Here is a 13,904-nt window from a genome sequence, read left to right on the forward strand (position 1 = left end):
GTATATAAATACATATATTGACTTCCGTGTTCTATCGCACATAGCGCACGCAATCTATCAATTTAAAGTGATTGAATTGAAAGCTGCGAAAATATGTAGGGCAGCGCTTATAACTGTGCGCATAAAATATTAATATGGGTAATTTCAATATATTTTATATGCATATAAATAGTATGGCATACATACGAAAACACACACACACATATACGCTCAAGCCAGCCGGCTGCCGAGTAAATCCTTTTTTCTTTTTTTTTTCTATTTCGCAGCAGCGAGCAGCTCAGATATTTAATGCTTTTCCGGTTGGCAGTTACATGTGTTGGCCGTAATGAATATAACTACAGGTAAGTGAGTTTTTATTTATATACATGCATATAAGCGAGAGAGTGTGTGTATGTGTGTATGCTTATAGTACGGACGTGTGATTGTGGCAGCTGGCTGGCAGTGACTTACCGTTGTAAGTACTTTATGTTACAATTTGAATTGCAAGCCAACTTTTTGTTTTTGCAATGCAATGCAAATGCCGGCTTTTTCAGGACAAGTGTACCAGTGTGCGTGCGTATATGGGTGTGTGTGGAGAGAAGCGAATAAATTTTAAAAGTAAAATTTATTTTGCCACAGTTACGAATATTTATAACAGCGCGCTAGCAATAACATACATGTGAGGGGGAGCGGGGGTGCAGCTAAGAGTGATTGCAGGAGCAAAAAGCGGAAGAGCGTGAAAAAAGAGAGCGCAGCTGAGAATTATGAGTGTAGCATATGCAATACAATTTTAATATGCATACAAACATACATAGCGGTACATACAAGTATTAATATATACGTGCGTGGGTGGCGGCGAAGGTACAGGCACCAGATGCTGTGGAAATTTCTAAAAAACAACAACAAAAAAAAAAGCGAAAAATAATAGCAATAATGAATGTGGCCAACACCTACAAAAAGCTTGCAAGCATTTAGCACAATTTTACAAGCTAACTACATATGTAACTAAGCAAGCTGTGTGGCACCTTAAATTTATCACACACTGATACACATATATGCATGTATCTATTTGTGCACGCAGCGTTATAACTGTTAAGCGCATAAATAAAATAATTTTAATTTATGCGTGTCTGTAAATGTGCATGTGTGTGCCAGTGAGTGGGGCAACAGGTCGTTAGGGCGTTCATCTAAAGCTGCTTTGTTGTTGTGTGGGTGCATAGATATTTATTTTACATATGTAGTACATGTCTTTAAATGCGTATGTGCTTCTGTATGCGCATTTTAAATGCAGTAACGGTTAAGCTTTTTCTGCGCTTGTTGCTTTAAGATTTATTTGCAGGCGTTAACTGATAGCTATAGAAGCCCCGTAGGAAATTAAAATCATCGTGTAATTTTTAACTATTTATTAAAATTATTTCGCATATAAGATGCTATTATTATATATCATGTTGGTTAAGAAGTGTATATGACTATGCGCATCTTGCAATACTCGAAAAACTTTAAAAATAATATTGTAAAATTCTGACGATTCAGCCACAAATCAATTTCAATGTTAATAAGCAATATATATTTTGAAATATTAAGCTTGTTAAGAAATCTTAAAAAAAGTCAGCATGGAAAATGTATCAAAATATTTTCATCAAAAACTGCTAATGTACAATATGTACATAGTTGAATGTGAATACATCTTTCCATACAAGCACTTAATTTCGATAGTTTAGCTTATATGCCACATATATGCTTTAGTGATTCGATACGAAAATTTCTTTGGAGATTGCACCTTTATCTTTACCATGCCAAATTTCTTGAAGATATTCCCTCAAATGAAAATGCTTGTCGCACAAGCACTTTATTCCGATCGTTCAGTTTGTATGGCATTTAAAGCTTAAAAAGGCAAATAAAGCTTAAAATCTTGCCTTGTAGGGATTTTTTTCTCTGTGAAAGTTTAACGCTGTATTTTAATCATAAATCCATATTAGTTTTTTTGACTCAACCTCATTCATATAAATATATATAAGTACGTATAAAGATTTTAACTGTTTTATGTGTCTGCCATGCATCATTTCCGATTTAATATGCATTTAATGGTTGGTGCTTATACAAAATATTATTTATTTCAGTTTACCCCCCTTAAAAGTCAGCGTACGACAACCCGAAAAGAAATTAATAAATGTATCACATCCAAATACTTGCATATATGTATGCATATATACATATTTACTTACATTTCAGTCACGCAATTGGATTAAGCGCAATTTTGCGGTTCTTGGCGTACATTTAGCATTTATTCATTGCAATTCTTAAATACTGTTAGTTGAATATATTTGCTGATATATCTTCTCATAAACAAAGTCACATTTAAGCTACATATACTCTCGGTGACAAAGTCAGATTTTGTAATATAACTGTCACAAATAAAATATGTTTATTTAAGGACATACATGTAAGGAAATTTTGATGAGAGCAGACAAATAGTGTCGTCTTTTGCGTTACTCTGTGCACGAACGAAGGACATTGGCGCTGAATCTGTTGAAGCATATCTTATCAAAACAGATAATATGGAACCATGCTAGCCAGAACAAGAAAAACGTTAACAAATACAAATGATTCGTTACAATAACTTGAATTCAATCGTTCTGTTTGTTTGGCAGCTATATACTATGGTCGAAACTCTATCGGCGGTTCCGACAAATGAGCAGCTTATTGAGAAAAATTACTAAGCCAGCAATCAATTTGTGTTCTTAGTTGTGGTTATAAGCTTTGAATATACATATAATTAACCGTTTGAGAATACCACAATCTCAAAGGTTGGTGAACGATATACCGGTATTAAGAGACAAACAATATATTAAAAAAAATTCTAGAGGCTGTAGGGACCACCTCGTTTCCTATTGAGTATAATAAACTACCATTGGGAACTAATTGTATTTATACCAAGCTGCTATAGTTGTTTAAAAAGATTGCATGAGCCTTAGTAATAGTAGTAATTCTTGGCAAATTTCGCTTTTTTATTTACTTTAGTTTTACTTCTTTTGATTGTTTATTCAGCTATTTTCCATAACACAGAGAATTCCACAAATTGAGACTAAAAATTTGCATATGACTACTACCTTGGCTTACACATTCATCTACACAATACCTGCGGCTATGAATCACAAGTTTAATATGTGTATCATAATTGTCAAGTTCGTGTTGAATAATTGCACTTGACAACAAATTAATCTATGCACAAACACTTGCACTTGAATTTATACGCCACAGTATAAGAAACTTCTAGCAGAGATAAAACGTATGTATATATGCAGGTGTGCAAATATGGCACACTTATGTATACTCATAACCATATCAATATATAGTACATATATGTATACTTGTATATTTGCAAACTGAAATTTATCAGCTCTCTTTTGTTTCTCGTACACACACCGTTATTCCAACTTAACAACTCCTACATGCGGCTGCAGTGAAAGTAGAATTTCCGTAAATTATTATCTCATAATTTAACATTCTGTTTTATGTTTTAATCCCTTTTCTTATTTGGTTTAAAATCTTAGATGTGACAAGTGTGTACACAAAATTAGAATGAAATGCAAAAAAGGATACAAAATAGCTACTCAGTCATGCAACTTGCATATGTTAAAGTGATATATGGTATGTGCAACTGTTTGTAGTAGGTTATCTGATGCATATGCTTAACCTCATACATTAGGGTGTGCCCATACACGAGATAGTTTTATATTAGTTTATATGCCAAGCGTAACTAAAGATAATCAAAAAATTTATGGGTTGCTATATATGCACAGATATGCATAATTTTTTATATATCAATCGTAACTTGGCTGTCATATTTTATTCTGTTTTAAAAAAGCTACACTACACTAATTATAATTATTTTCGAAATTTAAGCAAATACAATACACCTATATTTTCAAGAGAAAATCTTCACAAGGCGATATAAGTGATCACCTACACCGCCTGAGGAATAACTTTTTCTAAAAAGCAGGCTTTAATACTCCGAGTCCAAGAATAAATTTTCTTCTTAGAATTTTCAATAAAGATTGAAAATTTACTTACTAAAAAGCTGCGTAAATACCTTTAAAGCTGAATATTGAGTAAAGAAAACTCGAAATTTTTCTAATAAACTTACTTGCTAAATCAAAGTATTCACCATTCGGGAATAACTGAAAAAATTGCATACAATTAGTAAGAGTTCTCTCACCCTAATGCTTATGACAGCTTTATATATAATAATTATTTTATGCATGCATAAAATTGCCTTGCAAGACATTTTTGTAGGAAAAGAGGTTAGCTACTGTAAAAATATATTTCGACCTATAGGTGTGAAGAAAAGAAATATCAGTAGCAATATAGCTCAAGCGGTGTTGCTATGTGTCTTTCTGAAATTCCGAAGTTCATTACACTCAGCACAAAAATTTCAAGCGAAATAATATCCGAACCTTATAAATGGTTTAGAAATTCGAATTTTATTCATATCCGATATAAAAGGTGCAGAGAATGTCTGAATTTGTCATATCTGCAGGCATTTACATATGCTTAAACACAAATCTTCATTTTAGCTTCCAATAAATACTATTTTCCACAAAGCTCAAAAGCAGCTCTTTTTGAAGTTATTTTATTGTCTGCAGAAAAAAAAAATTGTTTGTTTGAGTGGACACTGTTAAACTTTTTCCAGGTACATTTTGTTTGTTACTCACAAAGCTCAAAAACGTCCTATTTTCTGGTTCTGTTAACCAAGAAACACCAGGTTTTTAATGAATAGAATTTCCGAAAGTACTAATTAACACGTTTGCAAGTAACAATATGTACATATTTCGCTACTTTCATATTAAATTCACTAAAGCTTTCAAAAGCTCATGAAAGCTTCACAAATTTAGCAAAAGCAAAAAGCAAAGAGCTCAAGTCACAGTTTTAGTCGAAAGCTCACAAAAGCTTTAGAAAGCTTATGAAAGCTTTACTTAGCTTTTCTCCCAGTGAAAATATAAAGACAAAGTTTTACTATTTAAATGAAACATTTACTATTTTTAGCCAAGCCCTTTCCTACCGGGTTTCTCCAACTAAATATGTCTGCGCACTTGTAAGCTTATGCTTACTCTAGTTTCGCATTTTCTTTATGAATCATAAGTTTATCCTTATTTAGTAGTGAAAGTAATTTTAAACATAATCGCAAACTCAGGCGTCATCAGATATTAGAATGGTTGCATTAAAACGATATAAACCTCGCATATACTCGTAGCTATACAATACATACTCGTATTTATGCGTATATACAATCATAGCTGAATATGTAAATATGATGGTGTGCAAATTTAAAACGGTTGGAAATTTGTTGAATTCAATGTGAATGCATAAGCAATTAGTAAAAAATTCCACAGTTAACTCCACTTGAAAAACAATTTTAATCTATAAACAAATCAATTGAAATAGATTTTTCAAAGCAATACAAAATTTGTTATATTTTAGTATATTTCCACTTCACTTCGCCAGTTAAAGTCAGAGCTTTCACTGAAAGCGCTTATTGGTTTTTCCTATTTTTCTCGATTTTTTTTTAAGCTATTAAACAGTTTCATACAGTACGAGTATATCAAGCACTTTTCCTTGGAATAACAACAACTGCAATAGATTTTAAATTGACTGCGTAAATATTTTGAGCTTTCATACATAATATGCGTTGGTATGTGTTTGTATTTTTTGTAGCGAAATTCTATTAATTTTTTTCGTCCACTTTATTTTGTCTTAAACTTTCTGCTTTTGTTTCTATCATTTCTATCCCCATCTCGATTTCTGTAAATTGGGTTGAATGAACTTCGCGCGCAATACTATTTGCATAGCTATTATTAGTAAATTGCATGCGCATAATATCAGATGAAATTTTATGTTACCAATTTGTTTAACGAAATGTAAGCAAAATTTCTTGGAAAGTTGGAGAAAAGGTGAAGGTTATTAGAATATGCTCTCTTCAGTTTTATATTGCAAACTGAAAAATAATTTTTTTTTATCAAATAATCTTATCAATTAATGCCTTTACGTCACGATTTACATGTTGACAACGTCATTACCAGAAGGGTCCTATGGCACCAGCAGGAATATTGTACTAAGAATTTTGACCCAGTCTATAATTAGTTAGAGAGTTAGTTTTGTTTTAAAACAAACACTGGAAACAAGTGCTTCTATATATATCCAGGTATTTCATCTTTAAGTTAAACGGCTCTTTTGCTAAAACATGATTATATTATTCCATATAGTTGCCATGTAGTACAATACATTGTATATAGCAAACTCCGAGTATTTGGAAAACCATTTTTGTAGTATGATATGCCTTTTGCTTCGAAAAAGAATTCATTCGAGTACCTATTCAGGCGTTTAACACTTCAAGGACGCTAATTTTTTTCTAGCAAGCATTATCTTGAAATCTAAGCACAAAAAAAGTTGCTGAAGACCAGCTTTGTGGAATATTGTGGATGAGTAAGAAATTAAAAATCCAATAAATACATTTTCGTTTATGAGCTTGCGTGGCACACACTTTATATGGAGCTTTCGCATAACCAAATATTCGTGAGCATTATATCTAAAACGGATCTTTGATATCTTTAGAAATGCAGCTATCTCGATTTACTACATTTTACGTTCGTTTACATTCCGCTGTTAGATCTCCGCTGTGTTCATCGTCGTTATAACACTGGTATGTTCGATTCGCTACTTTCTTCGAAAAGAAAGCATGAGCATGTATGTATGCATTGAATTGCGTGGGTTGTTACTGCGGATAGTCAAGGTAATGCTAGGTTTACTTAAACTACCCACGAAATAATATTGTACTGGTGTTACTTAAGCGATATGATATTTTGCCAACTGCTAGGTATTAACACTAGTTAGTTGTTCGATGCGCTACTCTTGCCGGTTTGAGTTCTCTGTCATGAGTCTTGCTTCTTTACTGTATTAAGTCAGAACAACACTAGCTTTATTATTAAATAGTCAAGCGTTAAAATTTTAAATATATTTTTGTACTAACATATTTTCATCGCTTATGCCCACAAACTTCACGTGAAAAAGTATGCCGCCAGAATTTCTTAGGCAATGGGACCCTGAACTTTAAATGCACTATTCACTTAAACTTTTGTATCTTTTCAGTTTTTCACTCTAAATAGCATAACAAAATAGACTAACATCATTTATAGCTTGGAAAAAATTTTCGGCGCAAATATACTTGATGGCCGCTAAAAGGTGGCCGGAAAACTTTTTAACCGCAAACTTAAGAAAAAAGTGCATAAAACTTTGTAATAAATGAATATGGACTTTTGGGCGAACAAAGGTAGGGCGTGCGCTAACAATGTAAATAGCAATTGTGGAACTATACGTTAAGGCAGTGTGAGAGAGCTGTAGGTGACTCGCGAGCAGGACACAGTTATGCGGATAAAAGTATATCGCTCGGCGCAGCAAACGCGCAAGTAGCGACTGTGTAAACATTATTAAGATGGGCAGCCGAGCGAATGTGCGGCAAGCGAAAAAGTTTCGCTGAGTGGATGTCAGAAAAAAGCGTGTTCGAAAAAAATTTAAGGTATGGCAAGGATATCAGCGCATGACATGGTCTGCTATTTTTAGGCAAATTTAAAATTCCGCCAGTTTAAAGCTTTTGCTTTTTAGCCGTTTGTGCGGTGGAAACTTTTTGCAGAATTCTTAATGCGCACAGATTAAATTTAATGGCAAAATATTTCACGTGAAGCGCGCAGGATCGGCGCTGGTAAGGAAGACACCTAGAAATCTACTAGTAGTAAGAGTGTTTGCAAGAAAGCACGAAAATAGCAGCGACGCTTCATTTTCACATATGTAAATGGCGTGTGCGCTTGGCATGAAATGTGTCACAAATGAAATCACGTTGCCGCCGCTGATGGCTGCTCACCTGCTTGTGGGTGTCGGAGCGATGGTAGCGCCTGTTTTGTCGCTATTGTTTGTGGTTGGAATGTTAGTGGCTGTGTGTTGGCCTTGAAGGTGGCGCCAAATACATATACCCATATATGTATACATTTATATATATTTCCATAAATACATAAGTGCGTGTGTGTATTCCGCGGCGTGGCAAGTGTATGCAAAAATGCGGTTATTAAAATTAAGCGCATATTTTCACTTCGAAAATTTTGTGGGCGTGCTCGCACATGTACCACGTATGATTTTTTATTACTTCAGCGCAAAAAACGAGTGTTGCCCTTCAACAACAACAAATTGGGCAACAAACAACTGACGCAGCTGGTGGTGTTGGTGACGATAATGGTTGCAAATAAAACTTAAAAAATGGTAGAAATCTTAAAAAGAAGCGCTGGTAGCGACTTTTGACTTGCTTGCTACAGCTTTAGTGCTCACACACACAAGCACGGGTGAGGCTGTGTAATTTTATGAGCGAAAATATGTATGGGCTTGCCTGCGATCAAACAGCAAGACACATATATGAATATATTATATAATATATAAATAGCATATATTTACATACATAGACAAATGAATTCATAAGATTATATACTCGTACATATTTATATGAGTTCATACAGCGATATAGCTATGGGTTTTTGTGCATGCTTAAGTAAATAGTTGTTGTAAATTGTCATTTTGCTGTATGCGTTGTTGTTTTCTCCATTGCCATCGTCTATGAGGTTAAGCTATAAACTGCGCTGTATTTGTTTTTATTACCATTCTTCCTATACTTTCTTTTTTGCAATTTTTTTTTTTTTTTTAATTTTTTAGTCCTTTTATCGTTGCGTGTCTACTCACACGAATTTGCTGCAAATTGTTTCATATTTAATTTTATTACTTGGTGACTGGAAAAAGCGGCGAATGCTTTTATAGATTGTATATACACATGTGCTACTTTGTAGCGCTCCGCTGTCAAATTTCTTCACAAGCAAAATAATTTTTTTGCTTAAGCATCAAAAAATATTTTCGCAACATTAAATTTAAGTGCGGCGTCAGCAAAAGTTTAAAACATTGAACTTGACACCAAATAACATGCGAAAATATTTTTCATGTACTCTTGTGCGATTTTCTTTCCTTGCAGTCTTCTAGGTTAAAGCTAGACTCTTCTAAGCTGATTATGGTTAGGGATTTCCTACTGTAGTTGCTTTGTTGTTTGCCCAAAACTATACTATAAAATTTGGTATCATCTTTAACCATCTAACCAAGGTAGTCCAATTCAAGTTTTCAAGCTTCCAACTTCTCTAAGTTAAGAAGAATAAGCTCGGCAGAGGTGATCTTACTATAATGGAGGTTCATTTGGAGCACCCTCAGCTACCGAATGTGCACCCTCAGAATGCTGTAGGATAAGTGAAGTCGCCACAGTATCTCTCTTTATCGTGTTTTTGCTGCCATCGGCAGTCGCTGGTCGACACGTCTAGTTTCTGTTGTTCTAGTAGCTGCGGTGCATGTTCCGGGTCCACTACCGAGGTATGATTCTTGACCTGCGTCGCCTGTTGCTGCGGTTCACCACCTCCACTTTCGCATCTTTCCATAGGTTCGCAAGCGTTTAGACAACTTTCCTCACTCATCTCAGCGTCGGGTCATCATTTCACGTCAGGATTTTGACTTTGCTAAGTCATCCGGCTTGGCGTCCATCCTCGAGAAGAGAGCTTCCAATAGCTCCATCTGCACTATTTTCCACCTCTCCTCTTCGTTAAGATTGGACTTGCGTCATTTACATATCCCGACCGCCGTCTTGTAACGCGCTTTGGCCTTCAACCTTTCCTTGTTTTGTTTCTTCTGAGACCCTCTCTTGTTTTAGAGTTGAAACCCTTCATCACCTGCTCAGGAGAGCGAATAAGTTCTTCTTCCTTTTCCGTGCTCACAGCGATTTTTTGGACCGAGTCTTCTTTGACTGGTACCCGTGCGCTGTAAAGTTGGCACATCAATAGCAACCTGCTTCCGTTGCAGTGGAGGTGTGGCCGTTGGCGACTCAGCTTAAAGGATCGCTGTGCCCGCTGTTGATCCCAACGACGTTTGGATTGATATTGCAGTCCCCTTCGTGCCTTTGTCGACATCTATGTTGAGTTTTGGGATTCGCGTGTCGTTACCCATAACGTTTAATACCTACCGCCAGGTAACTCATAAGCAATGGCCGTCGTATTCACCCATTGAGGTTGCATATAAATCAGTTTACCATAAGGGGATGATTGGGGGAAATATATCAGCTTTCGCTAGGCGTCACCTGCCTGTAATGTCAAGACTCAACTAGACCAGGGCCAGCGCTACAAGCAAGACATCCATTGCCCAGTCAACACCCGCGCGGAGAATATAATGAGAATATAATTAAAAGGAAATTTTGCCGACCAATTGTATATACATACTTGTATAAGGAACTCAAATTTTTCTGACGGCTTTATAAATATATAACATTAAACTTTTTCCTTTACTCGTCAAAAATTGAAATCAAAACATTGTCCTGATCTAGTCACATTACCAAGGAGGGCGCCACTTGTACTTGATTAATTGAAGGATGATTTTTTTCAATATTATGAGACTTCCGAAATACTTCTATATGTATAAATGTTTTCATATAACAATAAGAATTGGCATTTAAGCGAATTCCAATAAATACTGGAAAATAATGAATTTACTGAGAATCATCGTTCTAAAATGACGATTTATATTCCCAACTTTTGAACTTGTGTACGAACTGAATCTCGTAAACAACTCGTAGTACAGCCAATTCCAACTTCCTTTTCAGATTTCCTTCGGTGGTACTTAGTTAGCTTAGTAATTTATTTTCAGGAAAAAAATACACATTTAAATTCTTTTATACCAATGGCAAGGCAAGAGTCGCGGTGGCATGGCGTATGTGGGCAACACTTATTATCCTGAAGAAATATTATAATAAACGCACACAGAGAATCGTCGCAACTAATGCGTACATATGTACATAAGAATTGAGTATACTTTTTAGTAGCAGCTTTGGTGAAATTCGCTGGCCACGAAGATATACTTACACAAAAAGCTGCCGCATGGCTCACATCAATGTAAAGGCACATGTAAGTATGGACTTGCACACGAAACCAACACACATACACCTGTGCACAGCCATATCTGCTTTAACGCAGTTGAAACGTATTTGCGGATTTTCGTAACTAGGACGACCGGAAGCAACTCGTAAACTGGCAGTAAAAGTAGCGAGAAAAACCATAAAAAGCAAAGAGGGAAATAAAAACAAACAGGACGAGAACGAGATACGCAAAGGAAAAAAAAGATTTACGCCAGTATGTAGTACGTATGCATGGTATAAAAAATTGTGAGAAGCAGCAAACCCGAAATGTAAGAATAAAATGCCAGAAAAGTAACGAGCTCAACAAAAAAACAGACTAACAGCATAGCTAAGTGCAGTAGACGCTCAGTAAGGCCAAAAGGTAGCAAATAATCAAAAAGTAGTAAGAACAGCGCAAAGCAGAAAACATAAATACAAATGAGTAGGAAAATTAACAAAAAAAAAAACAAAAAGTCTAACAACAGGAGCGTCAACAAGCTGGTTTGTGATGGCGCACGGTTGGGCTGACATATCCGGCAGGAATTTTAACTAGCACAGCAAGTGGCACGGCAGCTACTCATATATGCACATAGCACTTTATTGCATTTAAGGTGCATGTGAGTTAACTTATGCTGTTATCTTTTTTTTTTTGCATATTTGCTTGCAACAAATACTGCTGCAGCGCACATACATGTGCCGTATTTTAAGCCAATTTCACGACTTGCTGTAATAAAAATGTACGCGAGCGCATTGCTGAAATTTCGTGTCATGAAAAAATTGCATACTCCAAACTTAAACCTGTAAAAACACACTTTCACTGAAAAGGAATAATAAATTGTCATATTGCAACATAACACAACACATAACAGCAACGTAGTTAATTTTTCAGCATATTTTTTTAAAGCTGTGACGCATTTTACGCATGTCCTGCCATATATCCTTCCTGTTGGAAATTTTATTTTCTTTGTAAAATGTCAGTGCGAATATGTTTTTTGATTTTGTATATGTGCTTAATTGCTACAAGGAGAATATACATACATATGTGCAACTTGGAAAATAATTAAATATTTTGTTACCATTATTAATTTCTCTTTTATTTTTCTAACTGCTCGTAAGAAGTTTTAAATATTATTTTAAATGTAATTTTTTCAAAACGCTGTTTTACCAAATTTATTAAGTCAAAAGTCTCGCCTAATTCGTATTCTAACTTGCTATGCAATAAAAATTGACTTTCAAGTGCTTGTGGTAATACACCATAAGCAAGTCACTTTAATATTTGTTAAACTCACTTAAATTTTTCTAAATACTCAAAACAATGCATGTCCTTACTAATATCCTTTTTTTTAAGAATATACAATAATCATTTTTCAACTAAAAATTTCTCTTTACCTTATTTACTATATTCAAATAAAAATATTTTTCAAGCACTAAAGCCACTCACAACTCATTTCCTAAACCCCACTACACTTTTCACTAGCACTTTGTTCGACTCATGTAACTTTATGCAAATCCTGCTATATATCCTCTATAATGAAAACCTTTTTTTCACTTTTCTATAAAACTATAGCTAACACTTGTCGCACAAACTATTCTAGTTAAAATACCTACTAAGTTAAATGCAAAACCCACAAATTTTTACAACTTTAATCCAAAAAGTGGTTAAACATTGCACTAACTACACCACTAGTACACTCCAACCATTTTCGATTCATTGAACTTCAACATAAAAGAGTAAACACACGCAGCAAAACCAAAAATGATTACCAAATTTACATAAATTTCAATGACCCCTTCGAGTGTATGTACATATGTATGTGTGTCGAGACACATTGTTATGCAAATGTAAAAGCAGAATTTTATTATGACTCAAAACACTAGCCAATTCGCTTGCTTGTGATGATGACCTGCTTGGCGTAAATGGTCAAGCTGAGATTTTCTTGCAAAAAGGTTCACAGAAAACGTGCCGTCTAACCTTTCGGTGCTGTGTAGCTGTTATGGCGTACTACTGTCGCCTACATTGTCACGGTTTAAGGGACCCAAATGAGCATGAATGCAGCATGGCAAGCGTGATTATTGACACTCTCTTATACACGGCGTTTGCTATAAAGAGTCACACACTCTACACTTTACAAAAATGAGTATAAAGAAAGTTGTGCTATGATTTTTGAGAGCTCAGAGCGACGGCATCTCTTCTATGCACTGACTGATTTTCGACTTGGTCAACATCACGGAAATTGTTTAAATTGCCCTTCTTTGTTTTGTATTAAGTCGGTTGAGAATTATAACTAAGATCTCTATATTTTGAGCGAAAAATTATATTATTTCTCATTGAACGTACACTTATATCAGCTTCTATAAAAAGTACGCATTTTTGTATTTCCGTAGAGTATAACACCCTTTCGTCTTCTCTCTCACTCACCTTACAGCATCAATTGGCTTCTCTCAATTCTCACTCATCTCAATATGTGCTCTCTCAACATTTCGTATATTACCTGCGTACTCATTTCTATCTTTGCTTGCGGAAACAATTTCCCAGTATTTTTTTACTCAGCTGTTTAGCAGTCATGATTAGCGCAAACTGTGTCAATTCTCTCACTCTCCCATCAAAATCATATGTGCCTCATCTGACACTCACCTCATCTCAACACAGTGTGGTGTGTATAACACAGCGACCTCAGCCCTTAGTGGCTTGTAAATTGCCAAGTCTGCCATTGCCATTGAAATTTGTCAACTGGCGCCCCAAATTTTAACTGTCACAATGCGCCAGTTGAGTATACATATATAAGTATGGGTTGAGAGTGGGCGTAGGCGTTTGTAAGTCTTATACACATAAAAAGCTGGCTACCTTAACCTAAGTTAACATATGCACAGACAGGCGTTCATTCAGCCTTTGTAGTAATTGCAGCTTTAG

Source organism: Bactrocera oleae, chromosome 6 (genome assembly GCF_042242935.1).
Source record: "Bactrocera oleae isolate idBacOlea1 chromosome 6, idBacOlea1, whole genome shotgun sequence".
Lineage (NCBI taxonomy): Eukaryota > Metazoa > Arthropoda > Insecta > Diptera > Tephritidae > Bactrocera > Bactrocera oleae.